This window comes from Nannospalax galili, unplaced genomic scaffold (assembly GCF_000622305.1).
Source record: "Nannospalax galili isolate Female #2095 unplaced genomic scaffold, S.galili_v1.0 scaffold591, whole genome shotgun sequence".
Classification (NCBI taxonomy): Eukaryota; Metazoa; Chordata; class Mammalia; order Rodentia; family Spalacidae; genus Nannospalax; species Nannospalax galili.
This window is the reverse complement of record NW_008330926.1, coordinates 342,719-361,779: the sequence shown is the minus strand read 5'-3', so window position 1 is coordinate 361,779 and position 19,061 is coordinate 342,719.

The following is a 19,061-nucleotide window of genomic DNA, read 5'->3' as shown; positions in this document are numbered from 1 at the left end:
ATATTGGTAAATTGTCATGTGCTGTTTGAGCTCCCTGAGATGCTGATTCTGAAGATGGGATTGGCCTATTATCTCAAAATGTGTTCTTGAAGACTTTTCCAGGTTCCAGCTGGCCCCTTGACCCTGTGACAAGGAGGAGAACAACAAAACAGCCTAAGAGTAAAGGCACTGTACAGTTGAGAACCGCTAAGGTGTAAATTAATTTCAACAGAGGGTATTACTGACTATAATAAAACTAGCTAATGGAATTATTTTCAGTACTATTTACATTTTATTTATTCTTAACTTAATCTGTTAATGTTTCCTTTTGTCTTTCCTATCTCCTCTGATTTATGTTCTTAGTTTGACAAGGTTTTATTAGCTTCCTTCAGTTATTTAGCTCTTAAAAAGGAAAAAGATGCTACCTCAAATCTATATGGAAACTTAACTCTTTCTTTAGACCACTAATTACCTATACAAAATGATGCCTCCCAAGTGCTGGGATTAAAGGCATGTGCCACCATGCCTGGCCCATTTCTTAAAAATTTACTTTCAAAGTGTTCTAAGATGTATTCATTTTGTTTGTCTACTTCAAGGGTGTTTTAGTTTAAAAATGATCAATAACATTCTCAACAAAGACTATATAACTAAATATGTATATACAGTCAACATAAATTTATGCTTCTTAAAATTAATTTACTTGGTATCATACTAATTTTTAAGTAAAATCTGATACAAACCAAAAATGCTAAATTAACACCAAAATACTTTTTTCAGCCACAATATTCTCTCTTTAATCTACAACATGGTTCCTGGTACTAAAATATATAAGTTAATTTTTAAGTACCTCTCTCCCTATCTCTCTTTCCCTCCCTCTCTCCCACCACCGCCCTTCTGGGGCTCTACCAAACCTCTACTAAACCACCACCCTTCTAGGGCTCATCTTCCCTCAGCCTCTACTAAATAAACCTCAGGATCAACTTGTTCCACAAACTTCCTTCCCTTCTGGTTCAATGCATTTTTTCTGCTTTTCTCCCATCCCGTTCCTTGTACTTTGTCACGCTCTCATTGGAGGGTTTTCCGCTCCTCTCGCTTGCCTCGAAATCACATGTGTGTTGGAAACTCCTTTCCTTTCTCTGGACATAGGACTCTATTTCCAGAGATAGGAACAAGCACTACTTCCTATCCAGGACAGGATCTTGCCTTTCCTCTCCCTGATGATCTAATTGTGGGACGCCACCTTCTGGGACTTGGAAATAACTCAAAAATAATAACTCAAACTTGAGCAACAAAAAAAGGACGCTTTGTTTTGATGCCTGGTTCTCCTCGCTCTCATTTTGCATGACCAATGACAAACCCCTTTTCCTCCTACTCCCTCCCCATCTCTCTCTCTTCCTCATCTGCTGTGCTTTCCTGCCCAGACTCATGATCCTGCTTCCACTCCCTATGAAGAGAGGATTTTCTTTGTCTCCCATCTGCTCGGTTCTGTCTCTACCTCTTACCCACTTGCTTGGTTCTTTCTCTATCTCCTCTTCACTCTGTATTTAATCTGTCACTATGGGAAACACCCACTCAAAGTCTCAGAGTCTCACACCTCTTGCTTGTCTTCTTAAATCCTTAAAACAACTAAAACTTTAGGATACAATCAGGCCAAAACACCTGAAGTTCCTGTGCACCACAGCCTGGCCTCAGTACAAGTTAGATAATAACTCTGTTTGACCAGACACTGGAACCTTAAACTTCAATATTTTGAGAGATTTAGAAAATTTCTGCCATTGTAAAGGCAAACGGTCTGAATTACCATACATCCAAGCTTCCTTTGATCTCCATGCTAATCCCTCTCTCTGGGTCCCATGTTCTTCCTTCCCATCAGGTTCTTCTTGCTAAGACAGATTCACAGGATCCCAACCCACCAGGGGCCTCCCCACCCCACCCCTCCACCTTAGCTTTTGATCCTATCATAGCCAATAAACTGCCTCCAATTAGGAGATTAGGACCCATCCCCAACCTCCTCTTGCTCCCCAGCCTGAGGCACAGCTAAGTCCTCCCCTTTCTTTCCCCTTGCTATACTTTCCCTGCCTCCCATTCCAGGGCCCAACCCAGCTCTCCTCCTTTCTCCAACTCGAACTCCCTCTCCATACCACAACCTTTGCCCTCTCCAGCACCACTCTAAGTCCATCACCCACTCTCCTTCCCCTAACTCTCCTCTACTTAAGGATGTCCAAAACCTTAAACACTTCCTTGCCAAATATTCCCTAGTCTCCCCTATTCTGGCTTCTACCTCAAATAACCCATTTATCCCTCCTGTATCTAACTTCTACTTTGATTCCAGACCCTGCCTCTAAAACCCCTGCCCCTCCATCACCTCATGGACAGGACACCTTTCCCATCTCTCCCACTCCAACAGTTAAAACTCTAAACAGGGTTATACCACAATTTTTCTTAATTGATTATGCTGGAGGTTGTAAACATCAATTCGATAATGTTTAACTATATACCAATTGTTTTTTTCCACCTAAAGCAAGCTTTTCATAGACCATTCACTAAACTACATAAGGTAAAAGATTTACCTAAAAACTTACATTATCTTATGTATATAATTTAGATTCCATGTTCTTTTAATAAGATGATGCTACACACTGCTTTCTTCTGAGTCAAAATACTATCATCTTCATGACTTCAGCTGTGTCAACTAACAAAAAATCACAACTGAACTTGTTGACTTGACAATTATATACTTTAATTAAAAGAGGAGGGGTAAACAGGGTCATTGGACCCTCACCTAAGTATCCAGCTGCTATTCTCAGCCAATTGTATGTAATTTGACCCTAATCACATGGTCTCCTGGACTTGGGGAAGACTAAAGTATATTATCTAAAAAAGGCTAGGAAGACTTGATCCATGCTGGGTTAAGGCTTTCCAATATAAATACTCTCAGGTCACTCATATACCTCAACAACTCCTCAGTCATCTCTGTGAGTAAGCTCAGTAAATTCAATGGTTCCCCAGAAAAACTATAATGCAATCAAACATTAGTTTGATACTACAACCTAAAAAGGGGAAAAACACTGCTTAGTAATCCCCAGGAAAAGAGGTCTCACAACAGATGAAAAACGTGTTTGCTAATGTTATTGTGTCTCATGGTTATTTAAAAGGGAAAATGGAAAATTGGAAGATGTTGGAAGGATATGAGAATGGAGATATTTTTAAAGAAGGATTTGTGCATGAAAATTATGATGGATGGATATTTCCAGAATTGACAGAGAAATGAGAAAGCTGGGCAGGTGATGAAGGTCTGTGTATATAACAAGGATGAGACAAGGATAATGTGTAGACAATCTTAAAATTTCTAAGGTCGCAGCTTAGTCAAGTAGTCTAAGGATGTCTAGTCAAGGTTTATTTAAGGTTGTTACCTAAGCTCTATCTACATAGCACATGGTAATTAATGTACCAGGTTGGTGTAACTAACCTTGTTGGATGTATAACAGCCAGACTCTTAGGCCTATATTAATCTGGTCAGAGGGACTTAAAGGGACAAATTTTTGTTCCTGGCCCTCCAAGGTCAAACAAGTTCCAGGGGCTATGGTGCATCTCTCAAAATTCCTGTAACTTTGGTGAGTCATGTGTCCTCTTGTTCAGGGAGGCCATGGAGAACCCAGATGATGGACTTAAACCAGTGTCCAGTCTGCAAAGAGGAGGGTCAACACAGAGGAAATATTTCCTCCATGCTTCCAAGCAAAGCCCTGGTCAAGCAAGACCTTTTGACTTATCTTCACATAGATGGAATTGGTAAAAGAAAAGCCTGAGGAGCCAAGGGCCCCATGTGACCCCTGAGGTTCAAGTCCTCATACGACCTTAAGAGTAAAAATAAATTGGTTTATTTGGGCCAACAGTGTGGTCTTAAACACCCAAAAGGAAAGTATAGCTAAAATTAAAATCATCAGTGTATTTTAAGGGTTCAGAGGATTACACAACCCAGACATTAGATGTGAGTTCTTACGTTATTTAGACAATGATCTCTCATTGATAATTTTGTTCCTAATAAGATGTTACTCAGATGTAAGACTTCAAATTTTGGTCTACAATACTGTAGTGCCCACTTACAGCTAAGAGAGGCAACCCACTATTGTTCTAGCCTAAAAAATAAAATCCTGATGGCTAAATTTTTCTCTCCCTATGTAGCCTTTGAGAGGTAACTGACACTGATTCTAGCCACTCGAACAGCTATCAAAATGCCTGAAAACAAATCCTGAGTCCATTGCTTTTGAGTTCAGCTCTGGAAGAAGAGAAAAAAAAAGAAAAGAAAAATGAGCTATTACCTTGGTGCTAACCATTGCTCCTTGTCTCTTCAGATATTTTCAGGACCAAATCCAAAAACTAACTCTTACTAATTTTAATCAGTTGTTACTTTCCTTCCCTCCACATGTACACAAGTGCCTGTCAACCATCGAGGACCTTGTTGACATGAATGAAGAGGGAACCCCCGCTGTCTGACCAACCCCTAATCCAGCCCCCCCACGTCGACCCTGTCCAGCAGGAAGTAGCAAGATGACAACGGTGCCCCCATCCTATAACACAAAAGGCTGGAATGTTAAAGGTTCAGATAGCCCTGCCCCCTCACCAACAGGATCCCAAGGACTTCTCATGCTCCTGAGAAAAGGGAACCTAGCAGATAAGCACCTTGGTCTTTTAAGTCAAGAGAAGCAGATTTTTCTCCACTGCTTGGCCAACACAGCAGGTTTCTCCTTTGATCTCTAAAGAGAACAGGTTTTAACAGTCCTGCTCTCCCACTCCCCCCACCCAACTTTAAAAAATTACATCTTCCCACCTTCTGCAGGAAGCAGAAGCCTCCTTTTTAAAAAGACCCCAGCTCAAGACCCGGGCAGACATTTTCCATGCCCAGAAGGGAATCTGTCCCATGTATTCCTTTGCTAATAAACCCTATTTTGATGGAGTTTTATCTGTGCCTCAGGGCTTCATCATCCATTCGCTCGTTCTCCACCAACTTTTTACCTATCAGAAAGTATTAGGGTTCCAAACCACAGCAGCCCTCCCCATCTCCAACAGGGTCTCACAGACTTCAGACTTTGCAAGCTCCTGAGAAAGAGGAACTGAGTTGATAAGCACCTTGGTCTTTGAAGTCAAGGGAAGCAGAGTCTTCTAAAAGGCAGCCTGCCTCTCTGATCTCCGGACACAAGATAAGCAGATTCCATCTTTTAACCAGAGACTTCAGGAGCCACTTTAGTACAGTAGCTTTTCCCTTATCTCAAGATAACCAAAACCAAACACTTTCTGACCCAGATCTTGGCTGGCAGACAGAACAGAGCCATGTTTACAAGCCCTGCTTTTCCTGTTTCCCCCGCCTGATTTTTTCTAAAAACTTCCCACCTTCTGCACCCCAAAACCCCCATATATAAGCCCCAGCTCACAATCCATGGGCTCACATTTTCCCTTCCCCGGAGGGAACGTGTCCCGTGAGAAATAAAACTCTATCCCGCTGAGAGTTTTATCTGTGTCTTGGTGCTTTTTCCCAATCAACTCCGTTCTCTGGCTACTTTCACCTATCAGATGGTGCCAAAACCCAGTTCTTACTTCAAGGGACCTCACACGTAAACACCTCTACTGGACCCGCTTGCCATTACTGGCCTCTGCAAACAGCACTGATTTGGCTTCAAGGTACACTCCCACCCTTTCTCTCTCTCTCTCTCTCTCTCTCTGCCCTCCCTGTTTTGCACATCCCCCATTCACTGGCTACTCTTAAGTTCCATCTCTGCCCACTGCCTTCTCCATTCCCACTCCGACTCAGCCTGCCCGCTACCTCCTTTCCTTGTAATTTGGCTCCATCTACTGGCTGGTCACGCACCATGTTGCAGAGTTTCCCGCTCGTCTCACTCACCTTGAAATCATACCAGTATGTCGGGAACGTTTTTCCTGTCTCAGGATACAGGACGCTGTTTCCAGTGATAGGAAAACGCACAACACGTTCTCATATTTCCCCTCCCCAGTGATTGCAGGATGCTGCCCTTGGGGTTTCAGGAATTAAAACTCAAAAATATTAACTCAAACACACACAACAAAAAAGGATGCTTTCTTTTGTTGCCTGGTTCTCCTTGTTCTCGTTTTTACGTGACCTAAGCCAAAACTTTCTTTTCCTACCCTCTCCCCGTCTCTCTCCCTTGTACCCTACTCTTTCCTGCCACAACTCCTGATCCCGCCTCTGCTCCCTCTGGGCAAAAGATTTTCTTTGTTGCCCTTACCTACGTGCTGAAGTCTTTTCTCTATCTCCTCTTCACTCTGTACATAATCGGTCGCTATGGGAACCACTCACTCAAAGTCTCAGGGTCTCACACCTCTTGCTTGTCTTCTTAAATCCTTGAAACAACTAGGACTTTCAGGTACAATCAGGCTGAAATGCCTGATATTTCTGTGCACCCCTGCCTGGCCTCAGTACAAGTTAGATAATGATTCTGTTTGGCCAGACACCAGAAACTTAACCTCAATATTTTAAAAGATTTAGAAAACTTCTGCCATCGTAACAGCAACCGGTCTGAACTACCCTACATCCAAGCTTTCTTTATCTCTGTGCTAATCCCTCCCTCTGTGTCCCATGTTCTTCCCATCAGGTTCTTCTGGCTAAGACAGTTTCACTGGATCCCAACCTACCAGGGGACTTCCCCCACCCCCCCTCCACCTCAGCTTTTGATCCTGCCATAGCTGAAAAATTGTCTCTGCTTAGAACCCAGCCCCATCATCCTCCTGCTCCCCAGCCTGAGGCACAGCCAAGTCCTCCCCCTGCTCTCCCTTCACTATACCCTTCTTTTCCTTCCAGTCCAGGGCCCAGATCCCCTCCTTTCTCCACCTCGAACCCCCTCTCCACGATCTTCCCCCTCCCCTCTCCAGTGCTCTGAATCCATCACTCCTTCCACTGATTCTCCTTTATTCAAAGAAATCCAGAACTTTAATCACCTCCTTACCAAATACTCCCTATTCTCCCCTAGTCTGACTTCTACCTCAAATACTCCATTTATCCCTCCTGTATCTACTTCTACTTCAATTCCAGACCCTGCCTCAGATACGCCACCCCTACATCCTCTCATGGACAGGACATCCCTCCCACCTCTCCCACTTAGGCCTCCTCCCAGGAGTCCCCTTCTCCTTCTCCTCTACCCCCTCCCAATCCCTCTCCTGTGTCAAGCCATACTCACTCCCACACCCAGTCTCAGCTCCCTTCCCATGGCATCTTTCCCCTCCAGGAGGTGGCAGGTGTGGATGGGGTAGTCAAGGTCCATGTGCCTTTCTCTCTTGGAGATCTATCTCAGCTTGAATGCAGACTAGGCTCTTTTTCTACTAATCCTACACACTTCATACAAGAATTTAAATACATTATTTGTTGCTATACTCTAACCTGGCATGATCTTTTCATGATTCTCCAGTCTACCCTCACCCCTATGACAGACATAGGGTCTGGACATCAGCACAGGAGTATGCTAATGAGCTTCATTCCACTAACAAAGCTCACCCTATTGGTACTGAGGCAGTTCCCCTGCAGGACCCTGGGTGGAATTACTAACCCCCACTGGGAGATCAGGCAGGACCTTCCCCAGGTAGAGCATCAAGGGACCACATGACCACTTGCCTCCTGATGGGTCTTCAGAGAGCTTTGCCCCCAAAGGTAGTTAACTTTGAGATGCTTAGGTTGATTACTCAGGGCTCTACTGAAACCCCAGCTCAGTTTATGGACAGACTTACTGATGCCCTGGTCCAGTATACCAAGTATGACCCAAAGTCTGCAGAGGGACAGCTTATTTCACCACCACTTTATCTTACAATCAGCTCCAGATATTAGAAGGAAACTTAGGTGCTTAGACAAGGGCCCTGAAACCCCCAAGAGATATCTGTTGGACATGGCATTTAAAGTCTTTTATAACCAAGAGGAACAGGAGAAGGCAGACAAGCTTACCCTGTCCAAGCAAAAGTACCAGCTTATGGCTGCAGTCCTGAGGGCTCCTCCCAAGAACACTTCGAACACCAATGGGGCCCAACAACTTACACCAGGACCCTGCTTCAAGTGCAAAATGACTGGACACTGGGTAAGGCAATGCCCTAATCTGCGACCACCCCTGGACCCTGTCCTTCTTGTGGGAAACAAGGTCACTGGAGAGTTGATTGCCCTTCTTTGTGGCACCACAGAATGGCACTCACCTCCCAGACCCAGCCTCCTTTACAAGGTTCAGTGAACAACCTTCTGGGCCTGACGGCTGAAGACTGGTGATGCCCTGGCTTCTTGGACCCCCACCGCTTCTATGCTTATTACAACGGAGGAGCCCAGGGTTTCAGCCACAGTGGCGGGTAAGATTATTCATTTTATTCTCGACACTGGTGCATCATGGTAGGTTCTCCCTTATTACTCTGGTAAAGTTTTTTCCTCATAGATCTCTGTGGTGGGGGTTGATGGGAAGCCTCACAGCCCCAAATCAACAAGACCCTTATCCTGTGTATTCTGGAAGGTGCCTTTAAATCACTCTTTCCTGGTCATGCCACCTGTCCAACTCCCTTACTTGGCAGAGAACTCATGCAAAAGCTCTCCCTGTCTATTTCTCTCCCCTTCTCCACACTCTTCCTCCTTCCCCCTATACCTTGCCCTCCCCAAGCCAGATCATGGTCCCTTCCCCCTTCTGAAGTAAATCCCAAGGTCTGGGACACCTTGGCCCTGGGACTGGCCTCTCATCACCTCCTATCCGCATTTCCTTGAAGGACCCCTCCCTATTTCCCAGCAGATCCCAATACCCAATTGCACTCAAACACCACTATGGACTTAAGCCCGTAATTCAAAGGCTTATGAGTGCTACCCTCCTTAAACCTACTCACTCTCCATATAACACTCCCATTCTTCCAGTCCTCAAGCCTGACGGCTCCTACCGTCTGGTCCAGGATCTCCATCTTATTAATTCAGCAGTTATTCCCATTCACCTATACTAGTTGTTCCCAACCCCTATACTCTCCTTTCTCACATCCCCTCCTCCACCACCCACTTTACTGTCTTAGACCTTAAAGACGCTTTTTTCTCAATACCCTTACACCCTGATTCTCACAACCTCTTTGCATTCACCTGGGAGGACCCTGATACTGGGATGTCTTCCCAACTAACCTGGACTGTCCTGCCCCAGGGGTTTCAAGATAGCCCTCACTTCTTCGGACAAACTCTAGCCCAGGATTTAACTTCCCTAGACCTTAACCCCTCCACCATCCTACAATATGTAGGTGACCTACTTCTTTGCTCCCCATTTCTCTCAGTCTCCAAGGCTCACACAATCAAACTCCTTAACTTTCTGGGGGAAAAGGGATATTGTGTATCTCCAGCTAAGGCACAGCTTTCTCTCCCTCAAGTCAAGTACTTGGGGCTCTTTCTCACACCTACATCCCACCATTTAACTATAGATAGAACAAATTACCTGAGGTCTTACCACAACCAAGGAGGAAATTCCATCCTTCCTAGGCATTGCAGGGTACCTGTGCACCTGGATTCCTAATTTTGCCCCCTTGGCAAAGCCGCTTTATGAAGCCTCTAAAGGAAGCTCCTCTGAGCGCCTTGACCCCTTAGAGCCTATTACAGCAGCATTCCACACTACCCGGGAAGCACTCTTAAAGGCACCGGCTCTGGCTCTCCCCAGTCTAGAATACCCATTTCTTCTCTACACGACTGAGAATAAGGGCCAGGCATTAGGGGTTTGGGGACAGATGAGGGGACCCACTTTTGCCCCAGTAGCTTATCTCTCTAAACAGCTGGATACCACCATCCGGGGGTGGCAACCTTGTCTCCGGGCTCTGGCTGCTGCAGCTCTCCTGGCTCAAGAGGGACTGAAGCTTACTTTGGGTCAGCCAATCTCAGTCCTTTCCCCTCACTGGCTTAAGGATTTACTAACCCATGTGTCTCTTGCCAATCTAGCTCCCTCTAAACTACAACTCTTTCATGTTATGTTTCTTGAAAACCCCTTGCTCTCCCTTGATTCCTGCCCTCCTCTCAATCCAGCTTCCCTCCTCCCTTCCAGAGAACTGCTCACTCACTCACTTGTGCCTGAAAACTCTTCAAGAACTCTCCTACAAGGATTCCCCTAATCTCCTCAGATCCCCTGCCAAACCCAGCCCTGACTTGGGTTGTGGATGGGAGTTCAACTCTCACCCCAACTGGGTCTCACAGGGTGAGGTATGCTATAGTGTCTCTCACTGATGTCATCAGGATCCCTGCCAGTTGGAACCACATCCCAGAAAACTGAACTTGTGGCACTCACCAGGGCCCTGATTTTAGCCAAGGGACAGATGGTTAATATTTTTACAGACTCTAAGTATGCCTTCCACATACTCCATCACCATGCCTCAGTATGGAAGGAAAGGGGTCTCCTAACAACCAAGGGAACCCCCATAACCAATGGCCCTTTGATTCTTAAACTCTTAGAAGTTTCCTACCTCCCGACTAAAGCAGCTGTGATCCACTGTCGGGGGATCAGCCTCTCACTGATCCCATAGCTAGAGGCAATGACCTAGCAGACAAGACAGGTAAGGAAGCCAGTATGAGCCTCCCGCCTCTGATGGCTTACACTTCTTGGCACCAACAGGAATGTCCCCCTCTTGTCCTACACAACAACGCAGGATCCTTCTGGACAAAGGGGCCACCCAGGGGCCAGAGGGATGGTTGCTTCTATCAGACAAGTATTGCCTGCCTGAAGGACAAGCCTCCTCTATCTTAACCCATTTACATAATGTTTTTCATGTAGGTGCTCACTCGCTCTACAAATTCCTAGAGCCCCTCATCTATTGCCCTAAACTTTTTATGCTTCTCACAGAAGTCACCAGGCAATGCTCCACCTGTGCTGTTGTCTCCCCACAGGGTGGAAGCCGCCCTCCTCCATCTTTCAAACCTCACCAGCACCGGGGGGCCCTCCCGGGAGTCGGCTGGCAGATAGACTTCACTCACATGCCTACTCACAAGAAGCTTAAGTATCTCCTGGTTTGGGTAGATACATTTTGGGATGGGTAGAAGCTTTTCCCACAACAGGTGAAACAGCAGATATCATGGCTAACTGTTTAATTCAAAACATTCTTCCTCGTTTCAGTCTTCCCCTCACCCTCCAATCAGATAATGGTCCAGGCTTTATCTCCAAAGTAACTCAGACAGTCTCTCAGTCCCTGGGAATAACCTGGAGGTTACTCATTCCCTACCACCCTCAATCCTCAGGGAAGGTGGAACGAGCTAACTCCCTTCTTAAGGACCACCTTACTAAACTCTCCCTAGAGTTACACCAATCCTGGGTGACTCTTCTGCCCCTTGCCCTTTACTAAACTGAGAGCCATCCCAAGGGTTCCTTCCTTCCTCAGTCCTTTTGAACTTATGTATGGGAGACCGTTCCTTCTCAACGACCTCCTACTCCAGCATTCCTCCCCTCAACATGACTATTTAATCTGCCTTCACCCTTCTAAGAAAACATCTCAAGGCCCATGCTGACTGGATTATTCCTCAGGCTTCTAAAGGCCAGATTGACCACCCACTTCAACCTGGAGATCATGGCTACCTACAGGTTCACATGCAACAGAAAGGAGTGAAGGACACCCTCCAGCCACGGTGGACTGGTCCTCACCTGGTGATCTTGTCTACCCCGACTACAGCCAAGCTCTCAGAACAACCTGGTTGGATTCATCTCTCCAAATTAAAACCAGCCAAGGAACACAGCAAGTACCAGGCCACCAGTATCGGGCCTCTTACATTGAAAATCTCGAGGATCCCTCCCTTAACACCAATCCAGGAATGAATTTTCTACTGACCCTACTTCTATTCTTCCCTCTGAACCCTACACCAGCCATTCCCCACTGCACCTATGCACCGAGTTCTTATAGATTTGAAATGTGGAAGATTAATAATAGAAATCGCGAACTCAAGCTCCTTAGCTCTGTTACGTGCCCACTTTCTTTGTGTAACACTGTTTCTCTTAAATTTGACATGGTAGATGCCTGCTATGGCAGATTCCTCTGCTTCATAGATGAGCAAACCAAAAAGGAATGCAGAGACCCGGGCAATTGGGAAGGCTGCCCCTCATAGGATTGCAACTATCATTGGCTGAGTGGGGTGGGTAAAGAGGGATGGGGTAGATACAGAATGAACACAAACCAACTCACTTGGGTAACTGACCCGACAGATGGTAAGTGTAGCAGGGATTCAATCCTACACAGACACGATCGGTATAAACAAGGAGTCTGTGGGGAAGTGGTCTTCAAAATACTTAACCCACACTCGTGGACCGGGGACTGCACTGCTGCAGCAGGGATCCAATACACAGTGGCTGCCATAGACCACTGGCAAGTAAAGATGAAAAAGACAATCCAGGACTCAAGACCTGAACAGGCTAGGAAAGTCCTGGATCAGACACGGGGCTTGACAATGAAGCAGTTTCAAGGCTTCAATGCCTCCCGCAGCTTCTCTTGGGATCTGTTCTCACTTTATCGCTTAATCTCCTAAGGAGTTTTTCTAGTGCTAATGTGTCCACTTGCTTCTCTGTGCCCCCCACAGGGCTCACTTCTCATCCCCCTCCCAGTTTACAATGTTACTCCCCAGGCTACCACTCAGTGTTCTTGGGAACTCCTAATACGCGGCCCCTGGTTGCCCCTCCACTTTTTCTTGACAAAACAGAGTGTTGGACTCCACGAACCTCTAAATGCCCACACTCATCAAGCCGAAATGTCATAATTAAGGAAGATACTGCTCTAACCTCGGGACTGCTCTTTCTCTGTTCTTCCAAAATATACTCCTGCATGTCTCCACAGATTGAGGACACCTGTGCTCCAGTCATTCTCATTACCAAACTAACCCTATACACACCAGGAGAGGTGTATGATGTCTTATCCACGGGGAAAGAAAGAACCAGAACAAAGAGGTCAGCCACCTTGGCAGTCCTGGTAGGAGTTAGCCTGGTGGCATCAGTGGCAGCCACAGGACTTGCGGCCGGAGGCTTGGGACACAAGCTGATCTCAACCCAGCATCTTTCTCAAGAAATAGAGGACCTCAGACAGGAGCTCACCTCAACAGTGGAAACTACAGCCCAGTCAATCCAGTTCCTACAACCTTTTAACCAGGGACTCCAGGAGCCACTTTAGCACAGCAGCTTTTCCCTTGTCTCAAAAGGACAAAAACCAAATACTTCCTGACCCAGATCCTAGCTGGAAGACAGAACGGAGCCGGGTTTACAAGCCCTGCTTTTCCTGCTTCCCCCGCCTGATTTTTTCTAAAAACTTCCCACCTTCTGCACCCCAAAGCCCCCATACATAAGCCCCAGCTCACAATCCGTGGGCTCACATTTTCCCTTCCCTGGAGGGAACATGTCCTGTGAGAAATAAAACCCTATCCTGCTGAGAGTTTTGTCTGTGTCTTGGTGCTTTTTCCCTGATCAACTCTATCCATTCTCTGGCTACTTTTACCTATCAGAAAGGTGACATTAAGAAAATAAGAAAAATACAGGGGGCTGGAGAGATGGCTCGGCAGTTAAGAGCACTGACTGCTCTTGTAGAGGACCAGGGTTTGATCCCCAGCACCCACATGGTGGCTACGAACCGTCCTTAACTCCAGTTCCAGGGGAATCTGAAGCCCTCTTCTGACCTCTGCGGCATTGCACAACACAGGTGCACTCACATACATGCAGGCAATACACTCATACACATAAAATAAAAACAATAAAACATGAAAAAAATCTTAAGGAAAATAAGAAAAATACTAAGGAATGGTGGCTGGTGGCACACACCTGCAGTCTCAGCACTTGAGAGATGGCGGCAGAAGGATCAGAAACTCAGGGTCATCCCTGGCTACATACTGAGTTTGAGGCCAGCCTGGATTACATCAGACTCTGTCTCAAAAAACCAGGAAAGAAGGACAAAAAAGAAAGGAGGAAGGGAGGAAAGTGAAAGAAGCAAGAAATTAAAATGGGGCAAAGACTCTGCGAGGAGAGCGAGGATGGAACACACAAAGAGACAGTTCAGAGGAAAAACTGAGCAGAAAAGTGAAGGACCAAGGGGAGCTGGCTTGGCAGTGTTAGGGAGGCTGGACAGACACTCAGCCCTCAGTCCTGAGCCCAGGGAGTCCCACCCTTGCAGTGGGTTGCAACTACAAAGTGTCAGCAGAGTAAGGAAGGAAGATGCCTTCGGTGTTAGTGGAGAGAGTCTCATCAGCAGATCTGTACCACACAGACCAGGCTGTGAAAAGCAGGAGTGGAGTGAAAGAAGGATGGTGATCTGTCCTGAACAGGCAGTGAAAGATGGACTCAAGCCAGCACAACTAGCAAGCTCTCTCTTTGCCTGACTCCCCCCATCTCCATACCTTCCTGTGTACTTGTCAGGGTCCTGAGTCAACAGGAGGCACTCGTGGTCTCTATGCTGGGAAAGCAGGTAAGATATGCTAGATATCCCCCATCCTCCTGGCTCAGAGAAATGGGTTTATATGGAATTGTGGCATGAACAGGTGCACTGAGCTGTGAAGCAAAGGTATTAGTTACCCTCCTTGGTATCACATCAATACCTACTGCCTCAGCAGCTCTCAGGGCTACCTGGAGCTGGGTACTGAACATATCTTTGTTTCCCTCCAATTCTGCCTTCTTTCCCTGTCAAATCGTGCTTCCTCTGTTTGTACAAAGAATTTAGCCAAAACAGTTCGGGAGAACTGAACCCCAACTCTGATTTGCTTAGAAGAGCCTTTCTCCTGAAGGACTCTTGTGGTTAGTCAAACCTTGGGCTGATCCATATGAGGGCTAACTGGCTAAGAGGTAAGGGAAGAGAGGCAGTCTATATGCTTCCTAGGGCTCTTGGGAGCTTCTGGGTAGAGGAAACCAGGGAAGCAAATGCTTCCCTACAGGAAGTAGAGCTTCTACTGCAATCAGCACTGTAAGAAGCCCACCCTTAGCTGCCCCTCCTGGGTTTTGGTTAAGGCATGATTTGGAACCCATAACTTTAGCGCCTCTCCCATCCGAGCTTCACAAAGCATGAAAAAAAATGTGAATATTGAATAAATGAGGTGAAGATTTAGTTCAGTGGTAGAATGCCTGCCCAGCAAGCACAAAGCCCTGGGCTTGGTCTCCAACACTGAAAATAAATAAATCACTTTTAGAAAAATTAAGTGTCTAGGCCAGCAAGATGGCTCAGTGGGCAAAGATACTTGCCACAAAAACCTGATGTCCTGAGTTCAATCTCTAGAACTCATGTAGAGATGGGAGGAAAGAACTGACTCCACAAAGTTGTCCTCTGACCTCCACATGAATGCCATGGTACATGCACTTCTGCACACACACACACACACACACACACACACACACACACACACACATCATGGGCACACGCAATAATAATTATTTTTTAACTGAGTGTTCATCTGCAACAACCTACAACAGAGAGAGAACAGTGTCATCAGATGACCAGGAATGTGGAAACAGTTTTGTCAGGGAGCGAGACACGTGGGATGAGGTATTACAGAAAGTCTGGACCAACCATCACATCTGAAGAGAAAGCCTGAGAGAAAAGTAAGTAAAACCCCACCAGAACCTGAGAAAAGCACCGAAATAGAGCAGAAGGTAAGAGGTCAGGGCAGGCCCTAGACAGTCAAGGGCCTCTGGTAAAATGATGAGATAAAAAAGAAAGTTTGGGTAAGAAACAAAGTCATCATTGCAGAGAGATAGCTATGGAAGAAGGCTACAAAATAATTCTTGAGAGATAAAGTGCATGATGCAAAATATTCAAAATTTGTAGAACTTAAAATAAGATGACTGCTATATCTATTTCAAGCAGTCTTCCAAATGTGTTACCTTATTGAATTTTTATGTATTACCTATGTTATGTTAATGCCTATGTTAGTATACAAACATTTAAAAGATGAAGCAAAGACTCAAAGAGAATTTGATTACACAGCTCCAAAATGCTACCCAGACTGATCTGACTCTGAAACCCATGTCTTTCACAACTGCAGAATATTTCTTCTCATGTAACAACAAAATCTAAGTACCAGTCAGAAGTAGAAAGAGTTGTTAGGAAACCTCTCTGCTAAACCATTCTCCAGGCACCATGTGATGCTCTGTTTACCACGTGAAACTGGAAGTCTGGTCTGATTAGAGCACAGGTCTTTTAAAGTCCCTTCGAGCTTAAGTGCTTAAGCAATTTATGATGCTGACCCCCCAGAAAACTCTTGGGAGGGATGTTTCTAGTTTAGTTTAGTTTAGTTTAGTTTATAGTTTAGTTTGTTTGTTTAAAGGTTCACACTTGATAGGTGATGGTGAGCAAGAAAGTGGTGAGAGATCCTGACATACATCCTTTAATTCTCACTTTAATGGTTTTGATTCTGTCCCTTCCAGGGCAGGATGCAAATACATTTGGGATAGTGTGTTCACAAAGTGCTGTTCCTCACATATGTATGAAGATGCCACAGTGAAACCCATTACTTCATATGCTCATTTTTGAAAATTAATTTAAAATGCAAAGGAAACTATTCCATGCCCTGTTGTGGTATCTCCATATATATATATATATATATATATATGGTTAAAAAGGAAAGTTGAGGGCATGACATAAGTCAACAGACTAGGAACTAGTGGATGGACTAGGTGTCCGTCCTATGACTCATGAAGTGCTCCACACACCAGCTCCAGGGTTGACTATTCAAAGGTTGGAAGGAGCTGGAGGCTCAGAGGACAAGTGGACAGGCTGTGACCCCAAAGAGCAGCAAGCACCTACAGGCTCCTACCTTCAAGCCTAGAAAACTCCCCTTCTATCTGAACTCCACCTCATACTACGCTCCTATTAATTTCATGGATCATGTGTTTTTTAACCCACCAAGACGTTTGGAATTTAAAGCCTACAAACAAGATTTAATGGATCTCCCAAATTCCTTAGGCTGCTTCTGTCTCCATCTCTGCTTGTCAAAACAAGCCTATACTTCAGGGTCTCACTCAAAAGCCACCTTCTCCCTGGAGCTTTCCGGATTCTCTCAGTTGATTTCTCTCAAGTCTGAACTCAACCTTTGTTGATATAGTGGCACAGCATCTCTCTACACAGCAACATTTGAAAGGAAAGCAATGGATACATGATCAGCCTCAGCCCTAGGTGTGCTACTCATAGACCTCATCACTGTGCCAATCTTCATGGATTCACATTAATAACCATAACACACATTTCCCTGGTTTCCTAAGCCCCTAGTCCAAGAAGAAAATATCTCCAAAAAGCAACCTCAGCTGTGACAAGAGCAATGAGGGGCAAATGGGAGAGGCTGCATCCAGAGAACTCCCTCCAAGCCTCAGCTAGCCATGCCTTCCACACATACAAATAAGAGTATTCTGGGATCATTACAGTGTGCCTGGAGGTAGTGTGCATGCAGACAGCCTCAAATCTTTTTATTGCCTTTACAAAGTCCAGCCAAAGAGTTCTGAGGGGCTGTGCTACCACTCTCAGGATCAGGTAGCCCAAAACTCTGGACCACTGAGAAGGCAGGACCATAGCAGCTCCTTCACACAGGGAGTCCTTTGCATAGGCACTGAAGGAAGCAGAGAAAGGTTAGCAGAAAAACTCCATGTGGGCTCTGTCCTGCTCTGGATGTCCCTCAAGATATAGCTCACTCCCTGGGGCTGGGGGCCTAGGTCTTTGGTCTATTTTAACATTGGTAACCAGGGTCATATACCTTTGAGACAGGTCCTCTTAACAGTGTTCACAAAGGAACAGAAAGATGGAGAGCTCCTGCCTCCCCCCCAAGAAAAAGCTCAGCTCCATCAACCCACAAGTCAGAGAGAAGGCTGGATCGTACAAATGAGACTTTCTTGCCACCCTGGGCCAGAATGAGTGTGAGGGAAGGGGAGCCACAGCAGTAAAGGGGGGATGTGAAAGAAAAATGGACAGAGGAGAGCAGATGGGAAAGAGGAGGGAAAAAAATCCTAAAATGAATATGGAATCATAAAAGACCAGGAATAGGAGCTGCAGAGATGGCTCCATAGTTAAGAGCACTGGCTGCTCTTACAGAGGACCTGGGTTTGATTCCTAGCACCCACATGGCGACTAACAACCGTCCTTAAATCCAGTTCCAGGGGATCTGAGTCTCTCTCCTCTGTCCTCCATGGGCATTGCATGACACAGGTGCACTTACATACATGCAGGCAATACACTCACACACACATAAAATTAAGTAAATAAACAAGCAAACAAACAAACAAGTAAATAAAATATTTTTAAAAGACCACGAAGAGTCAATGCAATCTTAACAGAACAGCCGACGTGTCACACTGTCTGACCTCAGTTATGCTGCAGAGCATCATGAACAAAGCAGCAGGGTAATGGCACAACACATGTGTAAGCCAAGGGAACATGAGAGTGACCCCAAAAGAAACTCATACAGATAGGGCCACTTAATTGTTGACAAAGATGTCAAAAGCATACACTGGAGGGGGGAAAAGACAGCCTGTATACAAAATGGTGCTGCCAAAACTAGATAGCCACCTGTAAGGCCATGGAATTAGACTCATTTCTCTCACCTTGCACAAAAATCAGTTGAATGCGTATCAAACACTCTAAAGTCAGAAATCCTAAAACTGCTAGATGAAAATATGGGGAAAACAACATATACATATAAGCAAGAACTTTCTGAATAGAGCCTCGGTAGCAGCATGGGAAAGAGCTCCAAGTGTCGATAAGTGCAATTGTGGAAAATTAAAAAGCTTCTGCACCCAAAAGAAAGTATCGGCAGAGCAAACAGCCCACAGAATGGGAGGACGCCTTTACCAGCCTTACTCAAATATCTAATAGATCTCTCTCTATTTGATGTCAGATATCATGACACGTCAGTATGCTCTTTCTGTCTAAGATTGCTTTGGCTGTTCATGGTCTTTTATGATTTCATATTGGTTTAGGATTGGGTTTTTCCTCCTTCCTTCCCATCTGTTCTCCTCTGTCCGTTTGCCTTTCTCATCCCCTTTACTGCTGTGGTTATTCTTCCCTCCCACCTACTATGGCCATAAGGGGCAGGAGAGTTTTATCTCTCAATTCCCCCCCTCTCTATCTCTCTACAGAAAGATATTATA